This window comes from Mus caroli, unplaced genomic scaffold (assembly GCF_978045245.1).
Source record: "Mus caroli unplaced genomic scaffold, Mus_caroli_1 scaffold_16, whole genome shotgun sequence".
Taxonomy (NCBI): Eukaryota; Metazoa; Chordata; class Mammalia; order Rodentia; family Muridae; genus Mus; species Mus caroli.
Window position 1 is genome coordinate 76443551 of NW_028227271.1, and position 22416 is coordinate 76465966.

At 44.5% G+C, this 22416-nt stretch overlaps 1 protein-coding gene across 3 annotated transcripts in view; it reads left to right on the plus strand.

The window, feature by feature from the left end:
- The window catches only part of Trio (trio Rho guanine nucleotide exchange factor), a 286800-nt gene that overhangs the window by 21000 nt on the left and 243384 nt on the right, over positions 1-22416 (plus strand). The window contains exon 1 of one of the 3 annotated variants that reach the window (XM_021182742.3): positions 8874-9507. The exons of the other annotated variants lie outside the window; for them this stretch is intronic. The gene's annotated coding sequence lies outside the window, so the exon portion shown is untranslated. Of the gene's footprint in view, positions 1-8873; positions 9508-22416 lie in introns of those variants that run through there. 3 annotated transcript variants of the gene reach the window in all.

Consider the following 22416-nt stretch of genomic DNA (forward strand, 5'->3'; position numbering starts at 1 on the left):
ATAGGGTTTCTCTGTCTAGCCCTGGCTGTCCTGGAACTCACTCTGTAGACCAGGCTGGCCTCAAACCCAGAAATCTGCCTGCCTCTGCCTCCCGAGTGCTGGGATTAGTGTGCGCCACCACCCCCCTCCCCCAGTTGAAAGCTATGGCATTTTAGAATTAACCTGAAAATATTGTAAGTTGGTGATATTTGGGTAATATAGTAATGCGGAAATGAAGACTAGGCTCTGGTGATTAAAGCACTTAAGGAAGGGTTGATTATTCAGAGCTGAAGGTTTTCACAAAGCAGGAAGCTGTTTTGAGAATCAGGGCTTAAGTGATGTAACAGAAGATAGACAGTGCTTCTGAACTAGCCGGGCGAGACTGGGGCACTTAGGTACCTTAGGGATGATCTGTGGAGCTCACTTGTAGGCTAGGAGTGAGTATTCCATACGTTAGACAGACAGATGGACTTTCTGTCTTTGCAACATGTCCTGGAAGGCTTTCGTTTTGTTTTGTTTCATAAGAACACTAGTACTTTGCAATGTTTATAACAAGGAATATTCGGCTTCTTTCTCGTTCGTTTGGGTAGATTGTGAGGAGAAGCTTTTGGTTTTGTATGCAAGTTTTCAGTTATTTTGATTTTCATCTTTAGCTTTGCACCATTATCCTTTGATTTAGTTACTAATTAAAGTCTTTGATGATCATTTATGTAAGGCACCTAGTGAGCACAGAGTATGTGTTAAATAATCAATAAAACAAAGACATCTAGTAAAGTTGGTTTTCAGCCCTTGAAATAAAATGCCTTATTGTATGTACGTGTGTAGGTAGAAAACTATATTTTAAATTTTTAGTTACTTTTTATGTATATGAGTGGTTTGCCTACACAGATGTTTGTGTATCACATACATGTCTGGTGCCTGTGGAGGCCAGAAGAGGACATCCAATAACCAGTTTATATTTAGCAAAAATTATATACATAGCAAATTACCATAATGTTGTAAAAAAAAACCAAAATATTGCTATTATAAAGTGATCAGTAACATTACAAGGAAAGCTTGTTGGTGTTGCCTCTGTTGCTATTGCTTGGGCAATTTTTAGACTTGAGCTTCTCTCATTAAAAGATTCGGGAATGAGATGAAGAGGGAGTAGGAGAGAGAAAACAAGGGGCCACCGTTAGGTTTTGAATAAATGTGTAACCAAGTAGCATCCAAACATTTTTTAAAAAGATTAAAACGGTAGGAAATGAAATACACTCAGAAGTAGCACTGCCAGGACAAATCTAGCTTCCTGCTTTAAACTGAGCTAAATTACAAAGTCACTAAATTCACTGTCATACCCAGTGACAGGGACCCTGTTGTCTTGGACACAAAGGCTCCTGTCTTCTGAGTGACAGTCACCCTCAAGTGGCAGTCGGGGTTGACCAGTATGCAAAATGAAGCCCTTTCTATTGCAGAACTGGATTAATGGAGTGGGGGCACTTAACAAAGGCTGATTAAGCTACAACACAGCCAGGCAAAACCCAAAACCCACTTGTGGTTGCAGTAAGGGGAGTCACAGTGTCAGTGTTGTGACTGCGCAGTGACGTGCAGCACTGCATTCCCACTAGCAAAGCCTCTTTAAAGGCCATTGGGTTCAGTTAGGCTGCTGTAACTCAGAGCAGTGCAGCAGGAGTGGTAAGATTTCCTTCTAGAGGCTAGAAACATCTTGTGAGAGCAAGTATGGATTCGCAGATCATATCAGTGTACAGAATTGAGGCAGGCATTGCACCCGTGATACTTCTGCAGGGACCAAGAGTGGACTCCAGAAGAGCTGATCTCCATAGGATCTGTGGAGATGTAGGTGGGATGGAGAGTCACTGGAGCCTGCATTGTGGGGTGCAGTGAGCCTCTCGAAGAGCTTCCAGGCTATATCCAAACTTTGCAAGGAGCACACACACACACACACACACACACACACACAGAGATAAACACAGACACACACTCCTCCCTAGTTACCTTAGACGCTTAGCTTGGTGATATTTTCAGCTAGTTATTCACTAATAAAAATCACCATTAGAAGGAAAAATCACGTCTCTTGAAGGCTGTTAGGAGAATCATTGTATTGGAGGATGACAGGTAATGCTCCACCATCACCCACTGACACTCATATGTCCCTCTGGTTTCCTGTTTGCTTATTATCAACTGAGCTAGAAGTTGTGAGGCTTTGTTTGGCTCCTCATGTAAGTCAGAACTGCCTGTGTCTGACTTGTTCTCCAGGGCTGGTGGGTTTAAGGAGAGGCCCTGACATTTGTGTGTCTTGGTTGTGCTGTTAAAATACAGTACAGTGCCAGGCAGTGGTGGCGCACGCCTTTAATCCCAGCACTTGGGAGGCAGAGGCAGGCGGATTTCTGAGTTTGAGACCAGCCTGGTCTACAGAGTGAGTTCCAGGACAGCCAGGGCTACACAGAGAAACCCTGTCTTGAAAAACAACAACAACAACAACAACAACAAAACAAACAAAATAAAACAAAAAACAGTGCAGCACTGACCAGCAAACATCCAGGGCTACAGGTAAGTTCCCTAACGGTTGTTTTCGGGAAGTGAAACAAAAGCATATCCGCGCTACATTGTAGCATTGCCAACGGAGACATTTTTTCTTGTACTTTTAAGAAAGATACACTGAGCCGGGCGTGGTGGCGCACGCCTTTAATCCCAGCACTCGGGAGGCAGAGGCAGGCGGATTTCTGAGTTCGAGGCCAGCCTGGTCTACAAAGTGAGTTCCAGGACAGCCAGGGCTATACAGAAAAACCCTGTCTCGAAAAACCAAAAAAAAAAAAAAAAAAAAGAAAGATACACTGTATCATGCTGCAGAATTGTGGGAAAGCAGCTGGATGTGGCTTCCATCTAACCCTGTTGATTTGTTACTGGTGGAGGTGGGGTATTAGTTCCCAAGTTGAGTTCATGCACACGTAGTTCCTAAACTTTTGGCACCTGACTTAATAGATTCTTGGTTACTGCAGTGAAACTGGGAATTTAGCTAATCCGGGAGGGAGCTGGCAACATTGCCTCCCTCTCCCATAGAGGAAGGCTGTGAGGGGAGGGGCTGTCAGGCCCTTAAATAGCTGCTTAACCTTGTTTCCTTTTCCTGTTTGTCTGTGAAGGTCTACTTTGCGCCAGTCACCTTTAGCATACTTTGTGGTAAGAAAAGATGGAGGAACAGCTCTGAACTCTCTCAGAATGCTGGTTGTTTAGATTGGTTAGGCGACAGCACACTTGGATGCAGATTCCACAGAGCTTAGGGTCCTCATGTTAAGAACTTGTCCTTAAAAAAGAGCCTGTTCATTCTGAAGGGAGCAGTCACAGAGCAGAACGAAGCGGCACACCTGTATCCCCAGGTTCTTGGGAGGCAGAAGTGGGAGAGGAGTGAGCCAGCAGGTGATGACTAAGTTGGATAATAAAGTGACCCTCAGTGTCAGAGCTGTCCGTGTCATGAGAACTCCTAAGCATTCAAACAGATGCAGCATCTGAAGTAGGTGCTTCCATTATGACTTGTGGACAGAGAAGAAAGTATACCTGCATTTTACGAATTTCTAATGGACTCCAGCCTTTCAACTGCAGAGCTGACACAGAACTTTCAGTAGCGTCTCTGACTAGCCATCCGTGGGTATGATGGTATTTTCCAAACTATGCTAGCTATCGTACATCTCAGAACCTAAGCTCGTTTGTTACTTGAGAAATGTAGCACTTAGTAAACTAACAGAGCTTTTTATTTCACTAATGAAACATTATATCGCTTTAAAATCTTTTGATTATTTTTGAAGATGTAATTGGGCTCCTGTTTAACGTTCTCTGTTTGGTACTTGCTCCGTATTCTGAGAAATGATCTCAGTTTTATTGGACTGAGTCTAGCTGGATGCAGATCCTGTCAGACTGCGCTCTAGGATGGAGATCACAGCATTTTCTCAATGGTGATGAGGATCGAGTATTGTAGAGGAGGAGGTTTCCATCTTCTTCCTGTTTTCCCACTTTTTACCTAGAACTCTGCCCTTTTCTGTATTCCGTACTTTGTCTTTCAACATCTTAGAGTAGTAGGTCTCTTTTTTGTTTGCCTTTTGGATAAATTCTACATTCTCTGGAGGTTGAGATTCTAGATGTGACTTGGCATATGAGCTCAGCTGTTCTGTGCTTCCGAAGCTGAGGACGTAGAAGACTCAGGCAAATGCCCACTGTTACCTACCTGAGCATTTTAAATAGTCTGTTTTATCACGTAGATAATTACATGATTGTTTGGATATGCCTATAAGTAATAATGTAGCCCACCTCTGTTTTAGTATATTGAAAGTCTATTTATTATGACTCAGCCAAATATTTTGGAGTTATAAAAATATATAGGATGTGTCGACTACAGTCCTGGGTTGAAGAGTCACCCCTTATGGTAGAAAAACATTGTGCTCAGTTCACAAGATGTCACATCAGGGTCGTTGTGTCAGAAATATTGACTTCTGAAGATCACAGATAAAGGATTTGGGAACAAGAATCAAGCATGATTTTCATTTACAAATACTTCATGGGCTAAGAATACAGCTTAGTGGTAGACTTGTACTTGGCATGCAGGAAGCCCTGGATTCAGTCTCCAGCAGTGCCAAAACCCTCCCATCCCCCACTCCAACCAATACCACTTAAGTGAATTCACTACAAAATGGGAATTAAAAGTCCCTGTCTGTGATTTACAGACTTTAAAATTTAGAAACATCGAACTTTTCAAGACTAACCTTTACACGTTTCCAAGCAAATGTAAATCAAACATTTTATTTATTTATTTTTTTAATTTTTTATAGAGCAGAGCTATTTGAAAAATTGGGTTTAGCTTCTATGGGTCATTAAAGTGTGTGTGTGTGTGTGTGTGTGTACGGCGTGTTTCAAATGCCAGTTATCTGGTTGCACAGCAGGCCCTTTTACCAGTGGAATGTCTCCCTGTCCCTGCCATTGAAGATTTTATACACTTGGCAGAATTGATGTTACATATGTTCATGTTAGAAAGGAAACAGCAGAGCTTAAGTTTAGTGTTTGTAAGGCTCTGTTTAGAGCAGCAGAGATAGCCAGGTCATATGCCTGGTTGCTCACATTATTCTGGTACTTGTGTTGAAAACAGATTAATTAATATTCCAATTCAGTGTTTGAAAAAAAATACTTTTGTAAATAATCTTCCACAATTAGGTAATTCCTTTCTTTCAGTGGCTTATATTTCACATGCTCAGTGCCTTCAAAATTCAAAGGACACATTTAACATTTTTTGTAGTGATGGAAGTTGAGCAGATACTATGGAAAATCCCTTGGTTTTTGAAACAGTCTCACCCTGTAGCTCTGGCTGGCCAGGCACTCTCATAAGCCAGATGGCCGGATTTAAATACACAGATATCTACCTGCCTCTGCCTTCTCCTGCATGGGACTAAAGGCTTGTGTGGCCATGCCAGGAGGAAATCCCTTCTTTAGGGAAAGTGTCCAACACAGCCCCTAGTGCCTGGTGTTTCTACACTTCTGCTGTCATCTGACCTGAAACATCTGTCCATATGAGGTCTGAGTGGTCCTTGCTGGAGCCTCTGTCCTATAGCCTGGGAGAGCACCAGGTGGGAAACTGAAAAAGGAAGAAGAAAAGTAAAAGCAGGTGCGTGCATGGCCTGGAAGGGGCTCTAACCAGCTGCCTGACTAAAAAGGCTTTGCACTCCAGGGGGCCTGAGCAAAGGCTGCTCACTCCCATCTCCCGCTGGGAGTCGAGAGCCAGCTTCTCTCCCGGCTGCTGCTTTACGAGGATCTCTTCCTATTAGTTGCTGAGATCTTGTCTGCTTGAAGGGGCTGCGGAGCATCCTCATGCAAACGTGAGACTTGTCTGAAATACCCATCGGCCCACAATTACAGAAACAAACAAGTTTCTAAGCTCCGCTGTAACAACTTGACTCAGTTTCTAATCTGCCTTTGTCAACATGGTCTGACTTTTCTATTTCATTTTATTTAGTATTATAAATCACTGTGTCTGCATAGGTGAGTGGCAGTGTGTGTGTGTGTGTGATGTGACCGTTTGTATAAATACATAATGTACATGAGCTAAGGTCCTTGTGCTTTTGCAGCCAGCAGTCTACCTAAAATTAAGCCATCCTTTTTAGCCCCCTTTTGTCTATTTGACAGCCACACTGCCAAATGATTTTCCAAGTTCATGGAATAATTCTTTTCCCACTTAAGAAGAAAAGAAGAAAGCCATTCTCCTTCACAGTGCCTCACCTCAGGCAGAGGGTTCATTCGGCCTTACTGCTTTAGGTTTGCCAAACAGAAGCTGTGGAGTTGGATATGAGATGTGAGGACCACACAGGAAGGGCTCAGATCAAAGGGGAGGTCATTCCTAGGTGATGGTTTTCAGCCGGAGAATGAAGACTGGAAAGGAGAAGAAAATGAATGGCATTCCGGTTTGCTGACCTGATGATTGCTGAGGTCAGGTCGTTAGTCCTGTGTGCTGGCCATGTGCTGAGCCCCTCCAGTGTGTTGTGTAGTTAGCTGGCCTTGTGCTGAGACTGCCCCCTGCAGTCCACTCCATATGTGGAGTGGTTAGAAAGATCCGTGCTGCTGGGTGTTGGAAAGGGGACAGGTGTTGCTGTCTGGCACTGATATTTGCTCCTGATTATTAAGCCGATCATGGGATGTACTGTCCAAACAGAGATGCTTCTGAGAATGAAACGGGGTGTTGCTGCTAATTATTCTGGAAAAGTAGGTTTCAACTGGAATTGTTCTGTCAAGTCGAGATGGATGGCTGCCTTACTGACTGCAGAGGTGGAGAGAGTCACATTCAGATATTGATGACTCAGTGGTAGTTTTCTGTGACTTATCATCTGCCTTGATTCAGTCCCGGGCACATAATGGTGTGGACAGTTGACGAAGAGTGGGTCTGAGACATGATGCTGAGTCAGAGGCTCTGCCAGGAGTGTGCTGTCTGAAAGGACCTCCAGCACATTCCACGCTCCCATTGCCCAGCTCCCGGAGGGGCTGGATTGCTTGTTTTGTGTGCAGTGAGCTAAGTGTGACTTGAGTCCTGAATCAGGATTTGTCAGCACTCGAGGCCTGGCCTGCTTCCTAAGCTTCTTCCTAAGAGCTGAGCCAAGGGGGTCTTTGTGCTCCCTCCACCCACACAGAGGGAGCACGGTAAAACAGGCCTTTCACTGCCAAAGAAGGGGACTAGAGGGTTATTGGCCACTGTCCCTGCCTGCTCCTGGGCAGCCTGTCAGCACCCCTGCCTGGGGTTTCCTCAGCAGGCTTGGTGCCCCTGAATGAGAGAAAGTCCTGACAGCCGTTAGATTCCCCCAAGTAAAACCCCGACAACTTCTTTACAGGGTGTTAGAGAATTCATTCCATACTTCTTCTTAATTAATTACAAAAGTTAAACCCATTTAACAATAACAAATATCCTCTGGTCCTGAGAATCCTTGTATTAGTTTAAGCATTCATATAAGCACATCAAAGTAATGTATGCTAAGACATGTTTTTGTACCAATCTGGCATGTATACACACACACACACACACCATGCCTGTTTAAGTACACCTGAGTGGCAAAGGTATGTGCTGGCCCATGTGCAGCCAGCTGGATGGATGTAGATCTGTTCTGTGGATGTAGAAAGGTCTGTGAGTGACACCCCCCAGGTTTCTGGCACATTCTTGCAGTAACCTAGATAGGAGAGTGGTTACATGCTGGTATTTTCAGCCCATGCGGCCTGGATTTCCAAACTTGCCATTTCTTCCTGCTTGGAGCTTCCTGTCCTCATTGGATGAATAAAAAGGTTACCTCGAAGGAGTGGAGCAAAAGAGGATAGCTGACCTTACACCTTCACTGTTCCGATCGTGGTAGGAGTTTAGGAAGACAGTTGTGCGTGTTCCTACCTAAGTAACTGTGCCTACAGGTGAGCTTTTGGAAGAATCTCCTTTTTAGTGTTTATACATGTTATGCACTGAGCCATGGCTCCAGCCCCATTCCCCAGCCTCTCATCTATTTGCAGGGTACCCAGCCAACATAGCCTGTGTCCTACTGTGTACTGTGCTGGAAATTGGGCGAAGCGCCTCATATACATCTGCTCTACTGTGGACCACATCCTCAAGTAATAAAAGGTGACACTTTAGAGATGGCCTAGTGGTCCAGAACACTGACTATTCTTGCAGAGGACCAGAATTTGGTTTCCAGCATCCACGTGACTGTTTACAACCACCGGTAACTTCAGGAGCTCTGGAACCCCCTTCTGCTCTCTGTGGATAGTCATAAGAATGTGCGCATAAAAACACACACAGACATAAACACTTTTTGGTGGCGCACGCCTTTAATCCCAGCACTTGGGAGGCAGAGGCGGACGGATCTCTGAGTGACTGTCTGTCACTCAGACCTGGTTCTCTTTTCTCTATCTGTTCAGCAGATAGGAATAAAGGAGACCCCCAAGAGGTGTTTTAGCGAAAGATTGTTCAGAAGGAATCAATTGAAAAATTTAAAAACTCTTTGTATGCTGCCTGGGTACACATGAGCCTCCGCAAGGCAGGAGTGTGGAGGTCAGAGGTCAACTTTTAAGACCCTTCCTGTGAGAGGCCTGGGGATCCAGCACAGGCTATCAGGCAGAAGCTAAGCCTCCTCACCTGCTGACCTGCCGCTGCCTTGCCAGCTTGCGTGAGGTGAGGTGAGGTGTCAGTTTGTAGGCAAAAGAAATTCATGACAGCTAATACATCCCCTGAGTATTTACATGTGGTCTTAGCCAACAGGTGAGAAGTCCTTTCCCTCAATATAGACAGTTGCTTGTTAAATATTTCTCTAACCTCAAAATAAAATAAGGCTTTCTGGCCAGATACCCATGGGAATGAGACAGCATTCAGCAGGGCTTCTTAACTGGGAGAGCCTTTGTGCTCCCTGCTTTGTATAACAACAGGTCTAACTGTGAGCTCCTTCTGGAGGAAGCCTGGCTGTCTCTCCTTCATTTGACAAGGAGCCTTTGGGAACACAAAGTGGCTAGCTAGCAGCATGCTTCCTCACCTTCCAGAGTCCCTAGGGGTGGGTGGTGTTCTGTGACCCTGAGGGAAGCTGCCATCCACTAATGTTTAACAGAGTTACTGTTTCACCGTGAGTTTATTTTCATACTAAGCATTTACTTTAAAAAATGTGATCTAAGAGGCAAGGTTTCAGAGAGACAGAGAGACAGAGAGAGAGAGAGAGAGAGAGAGAGAGAGAGAGAGAGAGAGAGAGGAGAGAGAGATTGATTCTGAACTTGAAAACCTCCACACTTGTTGCAGCTCTCTGGTGTGTAGCATAAGGATTATGAAGGACAGTGTGGATCTGGATTTAGGGCTTCAAAGTCAGGTGAACAGCTGGCCCGAGAATGCTGCGGGTCCACACAGTGGCTTCCTTCTCTACCAAATCCCCAGCCCTCAGTGACGGAATGCCGTACAGAATTTATCCTGGGAGGAGGGGATTGAAAACGTTTTTTTTGTGAAAAGAACTTTGCTACCACTGCCACTCACCTTAGCAACAGCAGGTAAGGCTTGAGAGTTGGAGGGGACACTTCCTTTGCTCCGCTTGAATGCCCTCAGCAGAGATGGACAGTCTGGCAAAGCGGTGTATGAGGCCGCACAGACGTGCCAGTCCACGGCTTTTCAGTCACCAGACCCTAGACCTTCAGTTCTGCTGAGGCTTTGAACAGGTGCTTTTGTGGTTGTTGCTTTAAACTGAGAAGATTATCAGGGTCCAACCAGCGTGCCGGAGCATGCTGGGATTTGCTGTCTGTTAGCTCTGTTACAACCCAGGGCCAGGTTGATGCGACTGAGTCCTGTTTCTCGTGCTAACCATTCATATTCTCAATACAATACATGCATACTCTTAAGACGGAGGCGCCCTTCGTAGCCTCTTCCCAATGTTCCTGAGTTAAGTAAGGTCTTACTGCAAACCCTCTGTTCTTTCCCGTGTCTTTTCATTACGTACCATGCGTGCAAGGTTCTTGGTGCTTCAGGAGAGAACCTGGAAGTTAAGTGTGTAAAGGGCAACCCTGGATGGTGCTGAGCTTCTCTGTGTGACAGCAGGCCTGTCTCTTAGTCCCTTCTGATCTAAACAAAGGTCCCTAGAACATTCTTGTTCCGCTGAGCAGTTTCTGTGTGGGGCAGGGATGAGTGGCACCTACATTGCCACTTTCCTTCCAACCCAGCCCCAGCCCTTGGTCCCACTCTGCAGTTTTTGTCCAAGTGACTCCTGTGGCCTGGGATTGGCCCAGTTTTCAAGGTCTTGTTCAGAATTGAAAATATTCACATTTCTCTATTGGCTGTTGGGCACTGTTATTTTCTTTCTATGTAGTTGCAGAAAACTTCCAGGCGGTCTTAAATTTAAGATTACATACACCAACAGGACAAACATCTAGTTAAATGAGAGCTAGAGAGGCTTGGAGTTTAAAGCGGGCAGCTGTCTGGTCTTAACCTGATGACACTTGGTGGGCTTTTTGTTGTGTGTTCAGTGTTGAGCTTCTGTCTTCTGGGCCCTGTTGTCTCACACTGAAGACTTCCAGTGGCTCAGCACACAGGGATTTCAGCTCCTGGATTCCTATAGCAGATAGCTGTAGAACTCACTCCACAGAGCTTTCCTGACTCTTTATGCCCTTGCCTGTGACTGAGATGCCAGTAGCTCAGAACCTGAAATCTTTCTTCAGCCTTCAAAAGAGACTTTTTGGTGGGTTAATCTTTCCCCACCCTCTAGTGAAAAGCTGTTCTTATATCTGGTGTAGTTTACAATTCGTAAATTTGTAGTATCCTGAGTCAAAGAAATAAAGATTGGCTTAAGTGCTTGAGAGGGAAAAAAAAGGGCAATTAACAAAAAGGAAAAAGAACCTTTGGAACTGATTCTGAGGTAGATGGACAGATAGCAGGTGCCAGCACATCCGGGCAGGAATGAGAGGATGTGGAGGGCCTGAGGCTGGCTGTCATCTGGACTCTCTGTAAAGCACACGTGGACTCTACCACAGCTCAGAAAGGCACCTTCATCGTTTCTAGGGACCCTGGATTCTGAACACTCAGGCCTCCCCTAACTCCTGTTATCCCTCTTCTGCTCACCTGCCCCTTGCTCTCCTGACTTTTGTAAAGGCTGAGATGAGTGTTCTTTGCCACAGATATTCCTATTATGGTAGAGGGTTACAGGAGACTGTGCTCCTGCTTTGTTTCTGCAGATTGACTCCTAAAGACAACTCCAGCTCAGCCAATGCCATTATTATGTAGAGCAGTGATAGTAGGTGCGGGAGTCAGTGGGCCTGGTGGTGGTGGTGGTGGTGGTGGGTCAGTCCCAGCTCACTCCTGCAGAGATGCCTCCTCCTGAAAACCTGGCACTCATTTGGGGATATTGCCCATCCTGTGCCACACACTCAGCAAAGAGTGCAGCAGGACTGGAAGCTGAGAGGAAGTTCCTGGGAAAGGCAAGCCCAGACAAGCCGCACCACTGATACTCTGCTTCTGAGCTGTGTCCCTCCCGGGCCTTAAACTTCACATTTATTATCGGAATCATTATGCTGTTTTGCTTAAAACATGAGTGTGTATTAAACAGTTGTAGTTGTGCTAGGATTTTTAATAGGGAGTAGAATTGTCTTCTGTTTATTTGACAGTATGTAAGACTTGTCTGTAATTCTTTAAATTGCTTTCTGCTAGCGTCGTATTTATATTTGGCCTACTGTACTTGGGATATTCTGACAGACTAAGACAGACGGGGAAGTCAGGCAGCAGTGTCTCTGTAGCCAGGGTAGCTCTAGATTCAGGTCTGATTGCCTCTCTTACAAATGAGTTGCTTTCTCTCATGGGTAAAGTGAAGTAGCCAGCGTACATGGTGATCTTTGAACACCGATTGACAGACCCATGACTGGAACTTGAGTAGAGCAGAGGCTGTGTGTGTGTGTGTGTGTGTGTGTGTAGTTTCTCAACCTTTAATTGAAGTCCTTAATAAACGTCAATAGAAGACTTTCTCTCTTTTGAAGTCCTCGGTCTGTGAAGAACTGTTGGACCTGACTCCTGGTCCTGCCATAGTAAATAGTTTCAAAATATTTTTCTAGGCAGCTTGGTGCCAGGGTGTTTTGAGTAACTTGTAAAATAGAGTTTCAAGAGGCAAGCCTAATTAGCACCATTGAGTAGTGTTTAAATGTTGAAGAGATTCATGTGACCACTGGAAAAGAAACCGTAACCTCAGCCAAGTGTGACATTTTTAACTAGCCCTTAGGCTTTAAAACCACTTGGCCTGAGCTGGAGAAGCCTGCTTCGCCCATGTTTTCCTTGCCCAGTCACCAGGCATTCAAGCTCCAGACTGGCCTCCCCAATGCTCAAACATATTCCTTTTTTAGAAATAAAAGTACCTGGCCTCTGTGATCCATGACTGTGAGTCATCCAGTGGATATGAAAGAACTATAAAAACATGCTTCAGGAGAGTTTTTCACTTTGTTACAGAGCACAGTCTAAATTTGGACTTAATTTGAAATTGAGTGGAAGGCTGGATCCTTGGTACTCCATGGGAGCATTCTGGTGATGCCTTGAGTGGCCTGGTCAGGGATGGGGAGGGAGAGGGACACCCGTGGGGAAAAGCAGGCTCAACCCCACCTAGATGGCTGCTGGGTTTGTTTGCATTTAGTTCCTGATGAGACAGTCCTTAATTCCTGGTGACAGGAGTTAGGTACTGTTGTGTGATTTTTGTCCTTCCCTGTTTTCATGTGGCTTAAGTCCATATTTATTTGAAGTTTCATATCAATGTCTAGCAATGTCTAGGCATGATAGACTGAACACAACTGCATAATAACCCCGAGAAATGTAAACGTAGGAAAATTGTAAGGTAAAGATTTTTGGACCATATCAGTCCGTGGTGATGAATGGGGAGGTCAGAGGGGTGATAGCTTTGGTCTCTCTTTATTACAGATACAATTGACTTGCTAAGTACTGGACCATACTTGCTATCCTCTCTCCTAATTCTAAATGGCTCCTGTACTGTCAACAAAGACTCCAAATCTAATACCCAGCCCACACTTAACAAGGGAGTAAAGACTTTCAGGAAGCAGGCTTTGTTGCAGGCTGGACCTCAGAGATACTGCTGCTACCTCTGTGTGTCCTCAGGCTTTGTCGTGGGCTTCTTTGATTAGCTCATCACATAGTGTGGTCTGTGGCAGGTCACTGGTTTACCTGCCAGAAGTGTGGTCTGTGGCCTCCCCTCAGCGTGGGCAGCCCAGCCTGAGCTGCATCCCGTCTGGAGTTTGCCATTTACATGTCAGTTCTCAGTGGGTTTTGCATGGAACTCTCGTCGAGGAACAGGCAACACTAGTGCTTGTGCCGACGGAAGTGTTTTGAGGGGTAACTAGCTTGTTAGACAGACACTGAAGCGGGCTGCTTCCTGACTTGAGAAACTGTGGCAAGATGAGGCTTGGGGACGGAGGAAGGCATTGCTGAGGTAACAACAGGAAGCTGTTGCATCTCCGACTGGGATCTGTGCTCTGGCCCGATGGAGGTTCCACTTGTCTGAGGCTGAGCTGGCCGAAACTCCCCTCTGCTGGTGGGAGCTGAAGTCCAGCTCATGTTTTCCAGCTGAGGCTTGACTATCACAAGGAACATGACACTTGTTTACAGGATGCAAACTTTGTAAAACTCCCAGTGCTCTAATTATGTAGGTTGCCAGCCACCCCGTCTCCTGTCCCCATTTATTTTTTAAAAAAGCATTTTGAGAAAGAGCAAACTGAGTGCTGGGGTTCTGTAAGTGGTGCATGGTTTCAGGGAATCTTACAGTCATCAGGCGGCTGCTGACCCCGATGATGCTTTCCTTGCCGAATTTATCCCCACGTTACACTCAAGGAAGCAGGCGTGGAGAGCTTGGCCGAGTAGCCGCTAGACTTGTTAAGGGATGGGATGTTGTGAGGCCTGGTTCCCAACTCACGTTGAACCACTTAGCTTAAATTAACACACTAAATTTCACAGTGGCAGGCATGAGTGTAAGTAAATAAACTGGGTTTTATATAGCTTATGAAATCAGACCCACTCTCATTTTCCATGATAATGTGAAAAGCATTTCTGCTTTTTAATGCCCTCCCTCCTTCCCTCCCTCCCTCTTGGTTTATTTGTTTTTTTTTTTTTTTTTTTTTTTTGAGACAGGGTTTCTCCGTGTAGCCCTGGCTCTCCTGGCCCTCTGAGATCTTCCTGCCTCTGCCTCCCTAGTGCTGGGGTTGAAGCTGTGTGCCACCACTCAGCCTAACATTCTTTCTTAATTTTCTTCTTTTCACGCTCCCCATTATTTTTAACCCACAAATAAGCGCTGGACCCCCCCCCCCCCCCCGCCAGTGGCGCAGCATGGGGTCCTGTTGTGTTTCCCTCGCTCACCAGCTCCATGTGTGTTCTAGGGAACGAATCCCATGTTGGTCTGTGGGGTGTGTGCTGCTTCTCCTAGAGAGTCCAACAACTCAAGCTAAAGAGCTGTGAAATGAGCACCTTGACAGGCCCGAGCACTGCTGTGCACATTAAATACCCACTTAGCAGCTGAGCTTTAGCCCACTGTAGTGAAAATCTTTTTCCACGAATAGTTCTCTAATGCTGGCCCTGAGTTTGGCCATGGTTTTCCCTTGGAATCATCACAATTTGCTGGTTTAGCAAGGCTTGGAAAGCCTCATTACTTCTGCATTATATTTAATTCTATTTTTAGGTTTAAGTATGTTGTAGTATTGTTGTAAAATGTGTCTAATGTTAAATTAGCCCACGTGAAGTCCAAGTCTTTCGAGGATCTTGATACACGCCTGCTTTGGAGCAACCCCAAGGTTGAGGCTTCTTCAGCAGTGGTTTGACAAGGCACTTGGTATGACACCTCAGATGCTGTGTCTATTGAATTCATAATAAAAATCAGCACCCTGACTAAAAGGGAGATGTTTCAAATCTTTTCTTCCCCTCAGGCAAGTGCAGTATATCTAGAATTAAGTTGGGGGTAGGGGGGTGATCCTGAGAGCACCAGAGAGCAGTTCTTTTATACAGTGAGGTGTGCATGGGATAATTCAGGCTACCCTCATCTGAGATTGCACACATGACCAAGTCACACATGACCAAGTCACTGAGTACATTAAGCTCACATACGAGCATGCTGAACTTATTTTTGTGCTCGTATGGACATTTTTAGCCTCACCTCTCAGCTCTATTAGGCCCACACCTCAACTGGGATTCTAGACAGCAAGGAGCTGCTGCTGCTGCTGTAATTAACAAGTCAGTTTATACAGAGAACTGATAATATGGCAAGAGAATTCTTGGAGCTTGGTCAGATGCAGGCTACTGTTTTGGAATAGGACCATGAGAACCCTGTTCTGAGACGGGTGTGTCCTGAGGTTCCTAGCCGGGGCTAAGGCTTCCGGGAGACTCTCCAACGGGTAGCAAAGCTAGCCTCGACCAGGGGGCCTAGCTAACCTCAGAGGTAATGTCAGGTTCAGACCCTGAAGAAAGCCAGGGAAGATGGTGTCCATAGAAATCCAGCACTCTCTGAATTGTTGCTGTTGCTGTGACAAAACACTGACCAATAACAACGTGAAAAGGAAAAGGTTTATTTCATTTTAAAGCTTACAGTGTGTCATGAAGGGAAGTCACAGCAGGAACTTCTGGAGGCTGAAGCTGAGGTTGAAGCCTGTGGACGAGCCCTGCTTCCTGGCCTGCTCCTCATGGCTTGCTCAGCCTGCCTTTTATGTATATGTATATGTGTATGTGTATGTGTATGTGTATGTGTATGTGTATGTGTATATGTATATGTATGTATATGTACAGGTACATACACATACACACACATACACACACACACACACACACACACACAACCCAGGACCACTTCCAGGGCAGTTATTGCCCACAATGGGCTGGGCCCTCTCACAATGATTATCAGTCAAGGAGATTACCCCACAGACTTGCCCACAGGCCAGTGGGCAACTAGGTTCTTAACTGAGTTTCCCTCTTCCCAGATGACTCTAGCTGTGTAATATTGACCCCCCCCCCCAAAAAAAAAGGCACAGCTACTTACACAAAGATTTTTCTTTTTACAAAGATTTTTTAAAAACATACTTTTGGTACCTTTTAACCCCTTTGTTAAATGATTAGAAGAGATCATTTACAAAATATGAGTGGGTATGAGAAATTCGATTTGGTTCAGCGGTCTGAGTCAGCTTGCTGTGGAGTTGGCAGTGGGAAGCCATTCTTCCCCACAGTCTCGTGCTCTTTCTGTCATGCCTTCCTGACGCTTCTTTTGTTCTGTGTTAAGACAGGGAAGACAGGGCCCATGGGGTCTCTCTCGCTGTCCTCTTGCCTCGGTGTGCTGGTCAGCACCCTGGGCTAGTGGTGCTAAGAATGCAGGCTGAGCAAGCCAGGTGGAGCAAGGCAGTAAGCAGCACCCCTCTGTCAGCTTCCGCTTCCCTGCTTGAGTCCCTGCTCTGACTTCCCTTAGTGATGGACTGTGATGTCCCAACTGGCCTTTGGTCACGGTGTTTTATCCCTGCGTTAGAAACCCTGCAACCCTAGGCCTCCCGTGCTGCAATTATGAGCTTGTACCACCATATCTTACTCACACACACACACACACACACACACACACACATGCACGCACCTATACCCACTGATATTTGTAGCTAATCAATTCCTGTCAGTTAACTGATGTGGGTGCAGGAAGCCTTAGGATAAACACTTCGTTATCTCACTGTCTCTGCCCTGCTCTATTCATTAGAAGACCTGCTCAGGTGTTCAGGGCCATGACTTGTGGTCTTATGATCATGCTATAATTAGCATGGACTCATCAAATGGAGATTAGCAGGACTCATCAAATCTTAAAGATTTCTAGAGCGAGTGAATGGCTGGTGAAGTGTGTGGAGAAGTATCTGGGGACAGACTCACACACGGGCCCTATTACATCGTTCAGTCAGATGATATACACAGACGTGCTTCCAGGATTCCCTTATATGCTAGGGAACAGTACCCGCCCCTGAGATTGATACGTATATACTTAATAACTAGCACAGCATGTTCTCCGTCTGAAGGGCCACTGGCTGGATGAACGTTATAGCCTCTGCTGTAACCCGTCCTCCTAGTCTCTTTATAGTCCTCCACAAGAGAAAAGTGCTTGCAGAGTGTTAACCAACAAATCCATCAGTTGAATGGATGGAATCTGGCTAGTGTCTATGTGTGAGTGTGCTGCATTTCACAGTCAAAAATACTTAAATTGATTTTTAGAAACTAATAAAAACTAGTCCCCACAAATATCTTCATGACCCTGAGGTGTATATACAGTGAATATTCTTTTTACCACTGCTTTTAGGATAAGCAAAGCAGTCTGTTGATGCATCTTAATATTGTTAACACTTAGAATGCAATTGATAATGCTTTCTTAGATTATGGAAGGACCCCCGGCAAGCATATTTTGGTTCTGAACCTCATGGTTTTGCTGTTTCCAGGAGCTAGCTTTTTGACTTAGCCCTACAAAGTGGCTCATTTGTACCTCACACTAATGATGCCCCCAACATAACCGGGATGTGACCGTTTCTAAATGTGAAAAGGCAGGTGTTCAGATACAGTGCAGCATGTCATCGGTAGCGGAGGCAGATGGTGGCTACAAAAGCGAGTGCTTGTATTTGGGATACACAGCACTTCCTTTTGCCAGGAGATATCTGTTCTTTGCATTCCCTGGTATCCTTCATCTACAGTCAGCGGTCATCTGAACATTTTAACTGGGGAATTCTGAAAATGTAGAATCCATCCTCCTGCCTGCTTTCCTTCCATCCCCCTGTCTTTTTCTTTTTGCTTTTATTTATTTATTTTTCATACAGGGTCTCACTGTGTAGCTCCAGTTGTCCTGGAATTCACTAAGAAGACCACGCTGGCCTCGAATTCATGGAGCTACAGTTGCCTGGCTATAATTCCTATTTTCATTTGCACGTCTTTGTGGGTAGTGTGATGGAAGCTCATTGCTGCCCCTGCTCAGCAGAAGTTGACTTAGCTTTGCTTCCAGTGTATTGTGCTAGGTACATTACAGTGTGTCTGCTGGTTACTATTTGGTAGCCATCTTGGTACAAGACTGACTGTTAGTGTAGCACAGTGTTCCATACCATTTTGGGTTCCATACTATATCTGGGGATTTTGTCACATGTCCCTGGGACAAGAGAAGGATTATCTTATGTGTTATCTCATTTAAATAGAAGCAATCTTCTGTCAGCAACTTCTTGAAAATCTAAAGTAGGCTTCCAAATAGTTAGTTGTACAAATTATTTCTGAAGTTGTTTATTATGCAGGGACAGCATAGATTGAACTACCTGTAAGGCCATTGGTAAAAAAGTGTGTAAACCAAGCTTGCTCAGACAGTTAACCAGACATCCCGAATAAGATAGAAGTGTTGACAGCCGTAGTGGAAGGAGCACACCATGGCTGAGTCCATAACTCTGTTCAAGCAAGGAGCCTCAGGTTTGATATGAAGCACAATAACCAAATAACCAAAACAGTAAAAGCAGCTTTATCAAGGTCCAGTTATTGAACTTAGTTCTGTGAAGACATCCCCTATCTTCAGGGCTAAATTTGGGTTTCCTTTTTTTTAAAAAGGGATCTCTAGTGTTGTATTAATTGATTGGTTTATCATCATTATCACCACCTCTACCACCACTGTTGTTACTGCTTTGTGTATAACAATCCATGCTGGTCTCAAGCTCAGTATGTACAACCCAGCTCAGCTCACACCTACCTCCCAAGTGTAAGGGTTCCAGGTGCATGCACCAGTCCAGCCTGATTGGCTTTTCTGATCATGTGCACGTTACAGGTGATCTTCTTGTGAGACTCCGTTTACTCTAAAGACAAAGTATTGATCATCGCCAAGGAAGAAACACCAAATACGTCATGTGCTTCTTCACGCCAGCTTGCGATTGGAGAACTTTGGTTCTCTGCAGAAATTGTTCTAGGTTTCTGCTGGTGGCTGGGGTGAAACGGGGTCTGTGGGCAGGTACATTGAAAGCCTGTTGGCCGCTGTGAGGGTGCATATTTGGAAAGGATTTCCGAAAACTGTCTTCCTGGGCCACTTTTCTAGAGGGCAGTTCTGAGCTTTGGTGTGATGCACACCTCTGATTTGAATACTTGGATGCAGCCTTCCGGGGATGTCTGTGCTGGAGAGAGCTACATAAACATTGGTTGTGACACAAGGGACGCTCGCTGGAGAAGGCAAGCAAGCAGTTTAAGGAACAATTGCACATTGCTTCTGTTTTCTGCTTGAGGAGACGTTTACCTAAAGGTACACATGTACAGATAAGACTCTTTTAAGTCTAGCTGCCCTTTTGAAGAGTATGTTTTCTTATTGTTTGCAGCAACCTCAGGGTCTTGTACATTGTAGGCAAGCACCCACCCATCATTGCAAATCACCCCAGCCCTGGTATTTACGTTTGTTTTCTAGTTGATCATAAATGGCCAATGTTCTGCTTATGTATAAAGTATGATGAGATTACAATTATGCACATCTCTTTATAAACATAGTAGTTTGCACTCTGAAATTGGTTGACTCCTCATGTCTATGCATTCTGGAATTAATTGACTCCTCATGTCTAGACAGTATTTTCAAATAGAGTGCTGTGTGCTATTGTCTCCATTTGGTCCAAAGCAGGAGCTGAGCCACTGTATGGTGTGCAGAGATGCTCAGGCAGTTGGGCAGTTCAGAAGTTAATCTCTAACCACCATATCGACTTCCTGTCCTCAGCTTTCAGAGAGTGCCATGTTGGAAGGACATCTTTTCATTATTTCCACATGTTTTTGTGGTCAGTTTGTGTGAAACTGCATATTAACACTTTAACACAGCCTTAGAGCTTCCACAGATTCATCACTTGATGCTGCTGGTGCCCAAAGCCCTTCTGGATGTAGTAATGGCTGTGTGCTGTTAGTACGTCCGTATTGCAGGGCTCTGATCCCGCCACTAGAGCTCCTTATGCTATAGCCAGTGTTTTTTGTTTTTTTTTTTTGTTTGTTTGTTTTTTTGGGAACTGTCTCAGACCTACACCTGAGTGAGCCTTCTAGGCCCAGGGAATCTAGCATTTGTTTGCTTAAATATTAAGCATCGCTGTGTTGTAAACCCAGCCAGTAACATTAACACTACTCAGTACCTTTCTCCTTAAAGAAGTTCCTTAAATGCTTTGCATCACATAGTCCTGAGCCATGCTATTCCTGCATATAGGCACAGGTCTCTAAGTGTGAGAGAGGTGGCTCATGTTTCCATTGTGTTTATGGTTTTATTTATTAGGAGCGTGGGTGGAAGTACTAAGCCAGATGGTAATACAGTCTTTGGTTAGGAGTATAAAGGGCACTGTAGTAACTGTTTGGTTTCTTTGCTGCAATGCAGGTGTCTCATTGTGGAGAGGGGGGGAGAAGGGTGAGCACAACAATGTAGCAAGAGATGATACATTGTTAAACTCAGTGTAGACTGCTGTGGTGGTATTGCTAGATCGAGTCCATCTAGGAACTTTGCTATTTGAGTGAAATGAGTATTTTAATGGATGATGTTCCTTTAGGGATATTGCATAAGTAAATGGGCACATGTCTGAGCATGTAGAACTGAGGTGGCATAGTTGGCAATGCTAAGTGACACACTCAGCAGGAATTGTGTGTAGATGTCCTAATCCAAGAATCTTGAATGCGAAAGGCTTCTGAGTGCTAACAGAATAGTGCCCGGTCAGGGCACCAGGCACATCTGATGTCTCGTGACAGCTCACAGTCAAAACTAAAGTGCAAGGGTATGATAAAAGATTACCTTCACCTTCAGACCTGATGCTCACTCCTAAGACATCTCATCATGGATGTGTAAATGTCCCAAAGCCTGAAAAAAATAGAATTATTGACACATTCTGGCCCCAAGTATTTCTGGATTCAACCTGTATAGTCTTACAGTGATTTAGATGTGTCATTACAGAAAGTTTTCTAACCTATGTACATATATATATATATATTCACACAAAATAAGCATTTTTAACTTTTATTTTGAGATCACTTTAGACTTACAAAAACATGGCAAAATTTTTACCAAACCAAACCAAATAAAAATCTTATATATCTTTACCTAGATTTTCCAGATGTTGCTATTTTACCAGAGTTGTTAACATCCTTATTATCAGGTTTTATATTAGTCACGTCTCTAATTTTTGTATACTCCTATTTTATGTTATGTAAATCTTTTTCTCAGACACCAAGACTGATGACTTTGGTCAAGTAGTTAAGTGGCAGCTACCATTGGGAAGATTTAATTTTCCTCTTTATGATTTCCTATGGGGATTTTTTTTGGGGGGGAAATGTACAGGTGTCTTACTTTTCAGGCATTGCGCCTTTAATTTTATACCCACCGATGAGTCTTGTCTTCCATAGTTGTTCTCGTGGTGTTGGCCAGATGCTTTTTAAAAATCCCTTCATTGCTCTACTTTTGTTACTTTGCACTCTGAGATAAACAGCTTCTTGTTGAGTTCCTGCAGAATAGGCTCGGAGGCCCTTATTTACTGTTTCCACTACTGTATATTCATATTCATATACAGTCATATTGCTGAATACTGTATATTCATATTCATATACAGTCATATTGCTGAATACTGTATATTCATATTCATATACAGTCATATTGCTGAAGTTGCTAGAGTAGGCCCAGTTGTCAGATGTCCATGCACAACACTCTTCTGGTCTTCTACTTATGGCTTTTGCCCTTGTGTCTGTGTGGTTTGAGTTGGGGACAGGAGGATCAGCGATGGCCTTTCACCAGGTCTACCCAAATGTAACTGTTTGTGTCCATTTAAGACGCAAGCCAGGCGTGGTGGCGCACACCTTTAATCTTAGCACCTGAAGGCAGAAGCAGGCAGATTTCTGAGTTCGAGGCCAGCCTGGTCTACAGAGTGAGTTCCAGGATACACAGCCAGGGCTACACAGAAACCTTGTCTCAAAAAACAACAACAACAAAAAACAAAAACAAACAAAAAAAGACTTAAAAACCCAAAGTAAGTGAGTGTTATGTATATGTTTGGGTTGGGTTACTACTACTATTCATTTTAATATTGGCCATTGATAATACATGTTTCTAATGTCAAGGGAAAGATACTACCTGACATCTCAGTGAAGATGTGCTGTGATTGGGAATCAAGCGCTTCTAAGCCACACAAGAGACCACATGTTTTTATGCCTGTCAGTTGGGGACATTCATGTTTTTCAGGATACTTACATGAGAATTAATTGCAAGTCTAATGACTTGACAGAATTAGTGTGTGCACTCACACAGGGTCTGACCCCACTTGTCTGCTGTCTGGGAGGTTAGGTGAGTCCCCAAAGTCACAGAGTGCATGAGCCTCATGCTCTGGCCGTGAGTCCAGAGTTCTTGGAACACCTACCGTCTATGTTTGTTTGTTCGTTTGCTGTCTTCCAGTGTTGGAGTTTTATATGAA